Source organism: Cebus imitator, unplaced genomic scaffold (assembly GCF_001604975.1).
Source record: "Cebus imitator isolate Cc_AM_T3 unplaced genomic scaffold, Cebus_imitator-1.0 Scaffold60, whole genome shotgun sequence".
NCBI lineage: Eukaryota > Metazoa > Chordata > Mammalia > Primates > Cebidae > Cebus > Cebus imitator.
The window spans coordinates 1,984,100-1,997,667 of NW_016107375.1; positions in this window are offsets into that span (position 1 = coordinate 1,984,100).

Genomic DNA, 13,568 nt, shown 5'->3' on the forward strand with positions numbered 1-13,568 from the left:
TGATCTCGGCTCATACAACCTCTGCCTCCTGGGTTCAAGCGATTCTCCTGCCTCAGCCTCCCGAGTAGCTGGGATTACAGACGTCTGCCACCACGCTTGGCTTTAGTAGAGACAGGGTTTCACTGGGCTGGGCAGGCTGGTTGTGAACTCCTGACCTCAGGTGATCTACTCGCCTCTGCCTCCCAAAATGCTGGGATTACAGGTATGAGCCACCGTGCCTGGCCAGCAAAGTAGAATTTCAAGTCAAAAGCATTCATTAGAATTATGGGAGATATTATGGTATGGTAAAATGTATATACTGGAAAAAATATAACAGCTATAAATTTTGATATTCCAAATAGTACAGTTATACATAAAACTACTACAAATATAGGAACTTAAAGTATATGCAGACACACACACACACACACACACACACACACACACACACACACACATATACTGTAGTAAAATACTTTAAATATGCCTACTTTTGAATCTTATGTATTTATTCATTTTTTGAGACAGGGTCTTGCTCTGTCACCCAGGCTGGAGTGCAGTGGCTCGATCATGGCTCACTGCACCCTTTCCCTCCCGGCCTCAATTACTTCCAAATTTGGAAGATCTAGTAAAACGAAAATAAATGACATAGAGGATCTCAATATTACAATCAACAAGCTTGATTGAGTACGTACATAGAATTCAGTGTCTTATCAATGAAAAATAAACATCATTTTATTTTGTCATTGGAATCTTTGTAAAAATTAATTTCATATTTGGCTCCAAAGAAAATCTATAAAATGTAAAAAGTGGAGATACGCAAGCTACATGTCCTGAGCCTCAGCCTATACAATTAAAATTTGTCAAAAAAGCATGCCTTAAAAAGTCTTAACTACTTAGAATTAAGAAACATTTTCCTAAATAACTTCTACAAGAGGAATTTAAAATTAAAATGGTCTAGAACAGAATAAAAAAGAGACATATATGAATGCATAAAGAATTGAAAGAAAAGGGAGGAGGGAAGAGAGAGAGAACTAATCTAGCTCAAAATTTTTTAGCTGTTTGAAAAAGCCATCAGTTGATGCCAGTTAATAAACCACACCATGAGTCAGCAGATCTAGGCTCTCATCTAACATCTGGGATCATCTTGGTGAGTCATTTCTTCCTCTGGACCTCAGACTCCTAGCTCCAAAATGACAGACTCAGCAAGATGATCTAGGGTTTCTCCTGCTCCAGTTCATCTGAGCAGCATCTTTTACATATCTCAATTAGTTACCCATAGGTACATAGCAGAAGATTTGACACAAAAAATTCCATCTCTGTTTTCTTTTAAAAACCAGTGTTTGAGGTGACACTTCTGAGTCTGCCTGGATCATGGCTATCCCTTTAGGTCACCAGAGTTCCTACCACCAGCTTCACTCTGGTCTGCCTGGACTGTGGGGTTTTCAGCCCCTGAGACGAAGAAGGACCTTAGAGTATTAGCTGTTACTCTCTCCAGAGAAAACTCAAGGCTCTCTCTCTTTTTTTTTTTAGTTTTCCCCTTACAGCAAATATGGAGTCCAAGAGAACAAAACCTCAAACTAATTCTATAAATTATCATTTTTGTTCTTCATGAAAATTTCCATCCGGACACAGTTATAAATAAGCCCAGTTGTTTCCAAGAAAATAGAAGGGAAAGCTGAGGAAACTCCTCCACCCACCCCCAGCTCCCAGGGCTCAAGCACTTGCTCTGCGCCCCTGATCACTGCCCTTCTGGATCCTGGTTGTGTTAGGGGGGCGGGCGTGGGAGGGCACCACGCGGTAGAGAACTTACTGCGGTTTGGCTGAGTTGTCTATGTGAAACTTTCATTCTCAAATACACTTTAAAAGATTCTTGCTGAATATAACGGTATGGGATGTAGAAATAAATGTTCCAGAAAGAAAAACAAATTCAACATTAACATAGGCAACAATCTTTCATCTTCTTCTTCCTTTTTTTTTTTTTTTTTTTTTTTTTTGAGACATAGTCTTGCTCTGTTGCCAGGTTGGAGTGCAATGGCGTGATCCTGGCTCACTGTAAACTCCGCCTCCCAGGTTCAAGCAATTCTCTTGCCTCAGCCTCTGGAGTAGCTGTGACTACAGGAACGCACCACCACTCCCAGCTAATTTTTATATTTTTAGTAGAGATGGGGTTTCACTATGTCGTCCAGGATGCTCTTGATCTCTTGACCCTGTGATCCTCCCACCTCGGCCTCCTGAAGTGCTGGGATTACAGGTGTAAGCCACCACACCCAGCCAGTCTTTCATCTTCTTAGGGAAGTCTAGTCCAGGAAGCTTCTCCTGCTTTTCAAGGTTTTTCTTTGCTATTAAAATAAATGATGCTGGGCACCGTGGCTCATGCCTGTAATCTCAGCACTTTGGGAAGTTGAGGTGGGAGGATCGCTTGAGGCCAAGAGTTTGGGACCAGCCTGGCACTACCTCTACAAATAAAATAAAATAAAATAAAACAAAATTATTGGCTGGGTGTGATGGCTCAATTCTGTAATCCCAGCACTTTGGGAGTCCAAGGTGGGTGGATCACTTGAGGTCAGGAGTTCAAGACCAGCCTGGCCAACATAGTGAAACCCTGTCTCTACTAAAAATACAAAACTTAGCCAGGCATGGTGGTGCATGCCCATAATCCCAACTACATGGGAGACTGAGGCAGGAGAATCACTTGAACCTGGGAGATGGAGGTTCAGGTTCAGGTTCAGGTTCAGTGGTGCAACCTTGGCTGCCATGAGCCAAGATTGCACCACTGCACTCCAGCCTGAGCAACAGCCTAGGTGTTATTTTTTAGATGTCTTTAAAATATATATAAATTTTTAAATAAAATGAATGTTTTTTCTCTTCTCTCAATGGACCCACGTTTTCTATGCTTCTTGTGAATGGCCTCACTACCCAATCTTTTTTCCCACGGTGAACGTGCCCAGAGAATGCAGGTCAGCCAGACGCCAGAAGGGGAAGTGGAAGGACTGTGAGCTCTTGTCACTGAACTAGGGATGGATAGGAACTGTCTCTCAAACTTGGAAGTTGGGAACAAGACACCCCCAAATCCCATGAACCAGAAAGAGCTACTGAGATCATCTGCGTGAACACTTCTCTTGGTATGTTTTAGAGATTTAACCATACATTGTATGCAACTTTATATGAATTTGGTGTGCAGTTTTAGATAACTAGAATCATGTTGTTTAGAAAGTTTTCTGTTCAGCAGTATGTGGTGGATACATCTCAATATGAAGAAATAAAAGATCGACATCAGCCAGGTGCAGTGGCTCCCGCCTGTAATCCCAGCACTTTGGGAGGCTGAGGCGGGTGGATCACCTGATCTGGGGAATTCAAGACCAGCCTGACCAATGTGGAAAAACCCTGTCTCTACTAAAAATAAAAATAAAAAATTAATTGGGCGTAGCTACTTGGGAGGCTGAGGCAGAATCACTTGAACCCGGGGGATGGAGGTTGCAGTAAGCTGAGATTGCGCCATTGCACTCCAGCTTGGGTAACGAGTGCAACTCTCTCAAAGAAAAAAAAGAAAAAAAGATCTGCATCAGTGGGGCCAGGCGCAGTGGCTCATGACTGTAATCCCAGCACTTTGGGAGGCTATAGTGGGAGGATCACCTGAGGTCAGGAGTTCGAGACCAGCCTGGCCAGCAAGGTGAAACCCCATCTCTACTAAAAATACAAAAATTAGCCTGGTGCCGTGGTGTACACCTATAGTGCCAAGTGCTCAGGAAGCTGAGGCAAGAAACTCGCTTGAACCTGGGAAGCAGAGGTTGCAATAAGCTAAGATCACGCCATTGCACTCCAGCCTGGGTAACAGAGTGAGGCTCTGTCTCAAAAACAAACAAAACAAACAAACAAAAAACAAGATCTGTGTCAGTGGTGGTACTGAACATAGGTACAACGTCAGCCACTGGCTTCCCGAAGTGCTGTATCTGTTTACAGTCCTAACAGCAGGACGTGACATCGCCCGTCTTTTCTAGGCTTTTTCAACACTTGGTTTTATCGCTCTGTTTATTCTTTGCCAATCTAAAACTGTTCAAATACAATGTAAAATTTAAATAATTTAAATAAAATGTGCATTTTGCTGATTAATATAAGTTGGAAGATCATTATCTTTTCATAGCTCTTGGGCAATTGTATTTCTTCTTTCAGATTTGCACAGTCCTGTCCTCCCAAATTTTCAGTGAGGTGCCCATTCTTACTGAAAAGTAAGTGCGCATTGTATAACAGGAGTATTAACTTTTTGTCTTTTCTTTCTTTTTGCAGATTTTTGCAAAATCTTTGTGGCTTGTCTTTCCACTCTGATTTGAGTAATAGTCTTGGTTTGGGTTTTGTTTTTTTGTTTTAAAGAAAACCACTATGCTACAGTTTTAAATTTCTATATAGACAAATCTTCAGTCTGGAACTTGACAGAAAAGACAGATGTGTGTGAACAGATGGAGGAGAGCTGGGGTGGATTGGGCAGGAGGCTCTCATGACCCTGAGCAGAGTGGAGCTCGCCTGTGAGTTCTGAGAGGTAATCCCTGACAGTCCAATAACTGCTGGCAACGGTGAAGAAAGGAAAGCTTCCGTGCCTCAGGTGAAACAGGATTAGAGGAAACGCTAATGAAAGGAATAACCGAGTAAGTAGCAAATATGCATCTGTTAAATAGATGTCTGAAGCCACAGGCTTTAAGATTTGGAGCAAAAGACAACATATTAAAAACTCAAGTAAATGGACTCTTTTTTTTTTTTTTAACTAAAAAAAGGTTTGGAAATACCCCTGTGCAAAAGGGCCCCAAGAAGCCTCTTTGCTTTTCTCACCCATCAATTCCTCTTCTGGAAATTTCTCAGGAAGGCATATATTTTGAATCTCAAATGAGGACAGAAAAGAACGATAAATAACCAAAATACCAGGAAACCAGCTTCCCTAATCTGAGGGGCAAAATAGTCTCCAAGAATAGAGTCCAGGCCCCCCAAAGAAGAGAGCCAATGTCTCTCCAAGTAGCTGGAACATGGAATGAACCCTCTGTACAAGGCAACTTTGTATTTCTAAAGACTCAAAGGCCAATAAGAGGTGACAAAACTCATGGCAGAATAGCCTGTATTTGGAGCAGTTTCATTTATTGAGGGTTTTCGATGTGAAACAGCCTGCTAGATTAGTGCAGCTGTGTTTGAGGACAATGTACTAGAAGAAAAAGATACACTATAGGATAAAGCCTGAACTTCATCAGCCCCAGACCCTGTATAACAGTCGATCTACAAGCCACAGCATTTCACTGAGAGCTGGCACTTTCCCGGGTGTACCAGTTTTCTATTGCTGTGTAACAATGACCACAAACTTAGTGTTTAAAACAACACACACACGGATTATCTCCTAGCTTCCATGGATCAGAACTCTGAGGACAGCTTAACTCTCTGCTCAGGATCTCACAGAGCTACAATTCAACTGCCCTGTTGGTTGGGGCTGCAGTGCTCTCACCTGAAGCTGCGATCCCTTTCCAAGCTCGTGTGGTTGTTGGTAGAACTCAGTTTCTTGCAGCTGTATTACTGACACCCTCAGCTCCTAAAGGGCACCCATAGTTCCTGACCATGTGGCCTCTCTGTAGGCAGTTTACAGCAGAGCAATTTGCTGCTTCAAGTAGGAGAATCTCTCTAGCACACACTAGCAAGATGGAGCTACCTGTGTGTATTACATCTGTATATCTTGTTCTCTTTCTTTATCTTGTAACATAATCATGGAGGTAGCATCCCATCTACTTTGCCATATTCTAATGGTTAGAAGCAAGTGACAGGTCTTATGCTCCAAAGAAAGGGATTATTCAGGGTGTAAACATGCCCCCCCATAGTGTCCATCCATCGCACCAGGCTTGTGATCCCCTAACCCAAAGTCTCCCAAGGGGTGTACCTGAAACACTAACCCCATGACAACTATTTTTTTAAAATGGTACTTGAGTCATACAAGTTTGGAATTGGTGCATGTTCTCTCCACCTCTTGGAGATTCAAAAGACACATTAGCATATTAAAAGTACTGAGACTTTCTGGGTATCAATTATGATTTCAGTCAGCAGCAAAAAAAAACAAAACCAAAACAGAAAACTTGATAATAATGCCTTAAAATGTTGAGTTTTTTAAAAAATACAAGAAGGCTTTGGGAGGTTGGGGCAGGTAGATCACCTGAGGTCAGGAGATCGAGACCAGCCTGACCAATATGGTGAAACCGTCTCTACTAAAAATACAAAAATTAGCCAGGGTTGGTGACGTGAACCTGTAGTCCCAGCTACTTGGGAGACTGAGACGGGAGAAATTGCTTGAACCCGGACGGCAGAGGTTGCAGTTAGCCGAGATGGCACCACTGCACTCCAACCTGGGTGACAGAGCAAAATTCTGTCTCAAAAAAAAAAAAAAAAGACAAGAAACTCTGAGAGAAAAAGTTGCTGACCTGGATTCAAGGGGTCAGTCATGATCGGGCAGATGTCACTGATTTTCTTGGCTTTCCCTCATAGTCATCAAGATGGCTGTCACTGCTCCAGCCATCATGTCTGTATTTACAGCACACAGGAGGAGGAAGGAAAAATCCCAAGTTGGTCCTTTCAGTTTCATTTATCATGAAGCATAAGGTTCCTAGGGAACTCCCAACTTCTGCTTTTATCTACGGTTAAAACAGGATCATGTGGCTATCTGCAAGGAAGACTATGGAAGTAAATATTTAATAAGTCTGGCATCGACGGGGAGAAATGGCAAGGGAGATAGGGGTTGAGAAAGCCTTTAGGGGTAGCCAATTATCAGTGTCTGCTACACAAAGTCTTAAAGAAATGTGTTTAAATTTTTCCACATGATGCTCTAACATGTAACCTCAGAGACACAGCTTCAACAACGTTGCTGTAGCCAGAATACCTTGGGATGATGGAAAACTAAACTGAAGAAAACTAAAACCAAACTAACTCTTTGGCCTGGACGTCTGACACTATAGTCTCCTCTGGTTCCTCGCATTCTTGAGAATAGCTCTGAACTCAACCATGGGGTGAAGGGTAATCCTCTTGGATGCTTCAACTCATCAGGTGTCAGCTGCGCACTGCCACATTCTCAAATCTTCTCTTCCCTTTTCCACCAGTTTGTCGACAAGCTCAAAAGGATAGCCTTCTGCCCTCTGGACTTTGAAACCCCAGGGCCCAGAAAACTGCTAGCCCAGTATCCCTTCCTCTCATGCCACAGCCAAGAAAGGCTCCTCAGCCAAGAACCACGTCCTGTCACTGGGAAGGGCTCAAGAAAAGCGACCGAGCAGGAAACTGACCCGAGGGTTCACCCGGCTGGTTTCTAATAACAAGTACTTTCCAAACTCTCCCTTTCCTTTATTTCCATTTTCCAGTTTCTCTCTCACTTCTTTTGACCTGAAATGGATGTCAAGAAGTGCCTTTCCTAGTCTGACATCTTCAGTGAGACTGGCTGACGTCCCTTTATCTCCTCCAGATATGCTTGGCATTTTCGCTGGCGACCGCAAAGTGGAGACTCTGGAGTACTCTTGGCGTACTCCAAATGATTGCAGATTTTCAGGTATTGTCAGTGTGAGGGGGCAACATGGTTTTGCCATACTCTAATGGTTAGAAGCAAATGACAGGTCTTATGTTCCAAAGGAAAGGATTATCCAAGGCATGAACATGACCCTCTTCCCATAGTGTCCATCCATCACACCAGGCTTGTGATCCCCTAGCCCAGAGTTTCCTAAGGGGTGTACCTGAAACATAAGAGGAAACGTAGGTCTCCCAGGAAGGAGCGGAAGGTTCCAGAAGAAGTGCACTGTACATGAAGTGTGAGAACCAGAAGTCACCCTGATGGGGACAAGAGGAGGCCTGGTGGGGTGTGGTGGCTCATGCATGTGATCCCTGCCCTTTAGGAGGCTGCAGTGGGTGGATCGCTTTCACTCAGGAGTTTGAGACCAGCCTGGGCAACATGGTGAAACCCCATCTCTACAAAAACATACAAAAAATTAGCTGGGCATGGTGGTGTGCACCTGTAGTCCCAGATAATTGGGAGGCTGAGATGGGAAGAGGATCAGCTGAGCCTGGGAGGTCGAGGCTGTGCGGAGCCATGATTGTGCCACTGCACTGCAGCCTCGATGACAAAGCAAGACCCTGTCTAAAAAAAAAAAAGAGGCCTTCCTGGGAGAGGGAGCAGCATTGCAGAGACGTGGAGGAGAGGGTTAATGTGTTCTGGGAACAGCAAACAGTTTAGTAATGCCCAGGCGTCAGGGGCTGCAGGGCTGGGTGGGGCAGGAATGCAGGAGGGAGGCTGAGCAGCTCAGCCAGGGTCATATCCAGGGTCTAATGAAGTCTCCCCATAACTGGTACCATCTCAGTTTTCTGAGCCCGACAAAGTAGATGTAATACCTTCTTATTCTCCATATAGAAATCCTTAAGTATATAAACACAAATACCAAAGCCCCCAAAATATACATTTTAGAATACTCATCTTTTCTCCAAGCTAAAAAACCCTAGTGGCCCATATGGCCAAATGGCCCTGAGCTCAGCCCCTGAGGAACTGATCCAAGCTTCTCTATAGGAGCCACTGTGCACAGGCAAGAACTAGCCTGTGGGGGAAGGAAGCCAAGCAGCCAGTCACCTAAGCAAGGTCAAAGAAGGCTGGGGGAAAGCGGTCATTGCTCAGGAGTATCTCACCTCCAGCCTCAGTCTTGTCATTCAGAAACCTGTTCCAGCGGCCCCTCCCCTTCGTCGCTCCCCTCACCTCCCCAGACTGAATTCCTTCTCCCTAGGTATGATTCTGGACCTTGCATGGACTTGCGTAAGTACACGTATCGCTGTGTACTGTGGTTCACTTAATAGCAGGTTGTGAGTCTATAAATTCCTTGAAAGCAGGAACGATGTCCTAATAATCTTTTTCTTGCACAGCATAGCACAGGGCTTGGTATACAGTAGAAGTTCAATAAACATTTATTCAACTAGGCTGAACTTTGGGATCTGGCAGGAGATGCATTCCATGATTACGATGATCCAAAGAACCATGGCCAAAGAATAGGCGTGGAGAATATCTACAGGGGGATGGCCGATTTGGCACTCCAGTGCCAAAGCTACAAAGACAGAAAATCTGACTCAAATTCATTATATAAAAAGAATTTCTCATGACTAAAAGTTCTCCCAGGAGAACTTCAGGTGCAGCTTGATCTGGGAGCTCAAACACTAAGACCGGGATTCAGTCTGTGTCTCCTGCATTTGTTCTCTGGGCTTTGTTCTCTGTCTCTATGTGGGGCAGTAGTTGCATGGCGGGTCCAGGTCCTCAGTGTCCAGGTTTGTGCATAGCCAGAAGGGACATGCACCTTACTCTCAGTGAGTACAGCAAAAGCAGCATGATTATCACCAGCTCTGCTGAAATAATTTCCACACAGAACAATCACTGCCGCCAGGGGAATGGGATGTTCTGATGTCACAGCTGTAGGATAAAGATGATGGCCCAGTCTGCAAGTACTGTGTTCACAGCAAATCATGCGACTCATTCTCAGGTACAAATGGGCTCACTGGAAGTTTAAGCAGGGGACTGTGGTACAAGGTCATTGGTCAGGCACCCCGGCTCTGCCGATAATTAGCATGTGAAAACAGGGGAAGTCACTTCACACAGCTTCCCAGACTTCAATCTCCTTATCCATGAAATGCAGCTGCGCTGTGGATCTCTGTGGGACCCTCTCCAGTGATGTCTCTTGGAAAGATTACTTGCCAAGCTCCACCCTTCCAGTGCCAGCACCCTGGAGGCCTGCCTGCCCTAGTTCCTACCCTTGCCCTAACAGCCCATCTGGCCATTTCCACCTCCAGCCACAGGTGTCTGACCACAGATGTCACCTGAGCCTGCAGCCTGGGCATTTGGATTTGCGTTTCTGCCCCTCCAGTTTTCCAGGAGTCACTGCCTATCGCAAAGGCCCTGGGCCCCGAGGAGCACAGCCTCATGCAGCAGAACTTCCAAATGAAGGAGGCTTCATTTACACAGCACCTACACTGAGCCACTGGAAAAATGTGTGAGATTTTTTGACTCAGGAGCAGGCTGAGGGAGTGCAGTAAGTTTGAGAATGTCAGGGTTGATCTATGAAGACACCAGACCACGGGAGGCAGCTACACGCAACAAGGTTTACTGGGTGGCACTTAGACAGTATCGAATGAGAGGGGGTGCTACTCCCGGCAAGGGGCCTTCTACAGCCAATGGACAAGACCACTACCCAGAAGGGGAGTAGGGCTAGGGCTGGGGAGCTCCTGGGGAATTAGGGGGAATTGTCTGGGTGACATCCCTCTACAAGGTGGGGAGTCCTTGGGTGTGAGAGCTTTGAAAGGCAGCAGCAATGCGGGGTCCTTCACAGCCATAGAGTTTGTCTTATCAATAGTCAGCGGATGTTGGGTGCAAGGAATATGCAAAATAGGTAGGCTCTAAATGGCCGGAAATACAGATGCTTCCCAATTTACCATGGGGCTGCCTCCTGACAAGTCCATCATAAGCTGAAGCTATCTAACCCCATCGAAGGTCAGAGAGCATACCTACTGCGCAGTGCTTTCGCACCATTGTAGAGCTGAAAAGTTTTTAATGGAACCATTGTAAGTCAGGGAGTGTCTGTATATTTGGATGATATTCCAGGAAACTGGATGTGTAAGAATTTGGGTTTGGCGCTGGCCGGCTTTGGGCTAATGGCCATAGCCAGCTGTGAAGAAGCGAACAAGATAGGAACACATTAGACCAAGCCACGGAAGCCACGCTTGACCCATTCATGTAACAGTGAGATGCAGCTGAGCGAGTATGTCTCCTGGATGTGGGCCCCCCACCAGCCAGGCATGTAGAAACTCCACCAGATAATGTTGAAATTATCCTCAGAACACTCAACCCTCCAGGGCCCGAGGAAGTTCCCACTGTGATTTTCTTTCAAGGAATTAAATTAATAATAACCTTTTAAGCATGAGTGGAACTTGATGCTTTTCAAAGCCCTTTCATATTTGCTTCCTGCAGCAACATCTGAGAGAATCAGAATAGGAATGTCCCCCACCCCCACCCATAGCACTGCACAGATGGGGACATAGGTTCAGACATGTTGAAAGGACACCTGGGAACAGGAACAGGCACAGCCAGGACTGAAAGCTGGACTCCTAAACTTCTGACCGCTCTATTTTGCCAAACTGCTGGGGAAGCAGCTGGAAGCTGTGCTCACTGAGGGTGAGAGAGGATAGCTCCAGATTGTTTTCCGCCCTGCATCCCTGAATTGCACAGACTGGCAAAGGTGTGATCATGAGCTAACTGCTCCTTTTTTTTTCTTGAGATGGAGTCTCGCTCTGCCACCCAGGCTGGAGTACAGTGGTGCGATCTTGGCTCACTGCAACCTCTGCCTTCCTGGTTAAAGTGATTCTCCTGCCTCGGACTCCCAAGTAGCTGGGATTACAGGCGTGGACCACCACGTCTGGCTAATTTTTGTGGAGATGGGGTTTTGCCATGTTGGCCAGGCTGGTCTTGAACTCCTGACCTCACGTCATCTGCCCACCTTGGCCTCCCAAAGTGCTGGGTTTACAGGCATGAGCCACTGCACCTGGCTTTTTTTTTTTTTTTTTTTTTAATGAAATGGTGCAGTCCTTACTAAATTTAAAGAGAAAGTAGTACCAACATCTTCGCTTTGCCTCACCCACTATCTCAGCTAGACAGCTCCCTGAGTCATTTAGGCATTTCATAGACAGGGGAGCCAAGGCCCATGAGAGCCCAAGGCTCAGGGCCCTGCAGTGCCTTTTCCCTGGTCGGGCTTGCTCCAGCCTTTGGGCCCTAGGGAGTGCCAGTCAGCCTCAACTTTCCCAGAATCTATCCTTAGAGGAGAATGTTGCCACCAAAAGCCCAGTGAAGGCCAGTCGGCCTCCCGCTCTTCAAGACGTTGCTCTCCCAAGTCTCTGCAGCACCCTGATCCTGGGGCCCTCAATATCAGAAGTCAGTGCTCTAAGGGCCTACGAGGGGCCTGACTTCCCTTCCCCACAGGAGTTTAAGGCCCACAGGCTCCTTTTTCCGGGAATGCTTTCATTGCTCCAAAGCCCTTCACCTTCACCAGGAGAAAACTCTCCAGGGTAGCCCCAGACACTGCTGCCGGGATGCCCCAAACTGTCTTCTGGAAGCCACTCCTTGCTCTGCCGAGGCCCAGGGGCATTCACGCTGGCCCCAGCTTGCTGCCGTCCTGTGGACAGCCATTTCCAGAAATGTTCTGGTTTGAGGACTGAAAGGTCCATGTCCCAGGAAACCCCTCCGTCCTGCGCAAACGGGGACACTGGTCACTGTATTGTCATCTCCCTCATGGTAGGTCGGCTCCAGCCCAGGGCTCAGCCCAGCTCTCAGACCCCAAGAGTGGGTTTTGGTTATTACTCCAAACCATGAGCCAAGTAAGAGGTTCTCTCTGCTGATCCGTAAGGGTTGGCAGGAGCCTGCCCTGTGCCAGTGCCACCCCTGTCCAGCCAAGGAAACAGACTTAGTTACGATCTTAGCAAACAAGGAGAAACTGTGTGAGCAAAACAGGATGGCACCATTGCCAGAGTAAATAATAATAGTAACTGTATTAAGTCTCTGACAAGTGCTAGGGCCAACACTGGGAGCTTTGTGTGGACTCTTGCATCTAACCCTCGCTGCAAACTATGAGGTGGGTCTCTGCCATGCTGGTTTGACAGATGGAGACCTGGCAGCTCAGCGATCATCATCAGCTTGCCTGAGGTGACCCTGACTCTAAGGGCACAGTCACAAACTCTGTCAATCATGTTACCCTGGCTCAGGAGACAGGGCATCTGGCTTCTCAACTCAGCTTTTTCATTAGCTAATTACGTGACTTTGAGGGAGTCCCTTGGGACTGCAGAGCCTCCGATGCATTGGATAAATGACAGCTGTAAGCAAGGTGCTCTCCAAAGTCATTTTGGGGGTAGCTTAGTGATAGAACATGGGCCCTGGGCTGAGATGGGGCTGAGTTGAATGTCAGTGCTGCCACTTACAACACATGTGGCCAGGGACAAGTTACTTAACCTGACTTCACCCATAAAAAATCAGGATACTATCTCTAGTAGTTTGTGGTAAGGAGTAAATGAAATGAGGCACCAAGGCTGGTGTTTATTAAAATGTTTTTTTAAATGCCAGCTCTTATTGTCCCAGCTCCTACATGTTAGGACATTATGTCCCCCTTCCCCACCCCCTTTCACCAGCCCTTAGAACAGATCTGTATTGCCCAGAATGCATTGTATGCGGAGCTAGAGATAACTTCTTGGCCAGGCAAGCTGGCTCCCTCCTGTAATCCCAGCACTTTGGGAGGCCAAGCCACAAGGATCACTTGAAGTCAGGAGTTCAAGATCAGCCTTGCCAACATGGTGAAATCCGTCTCTACTAAAAAATACAAAAATTAGGGGATGGAGGCAGCAAACCACATTGCCATGTATGTACCTATGCAACAATCCTGCATGATCTGCGCGTGTACACCAGAACCTAAACTACAATAAAAATATATATTTTTAAAAATACAAAAATTAGCCAGCCATGGTAGTACATGCCTGTAATCCCAGCTACTTGGGAGGCTGAGGCAGGAGAATCGCTTGAA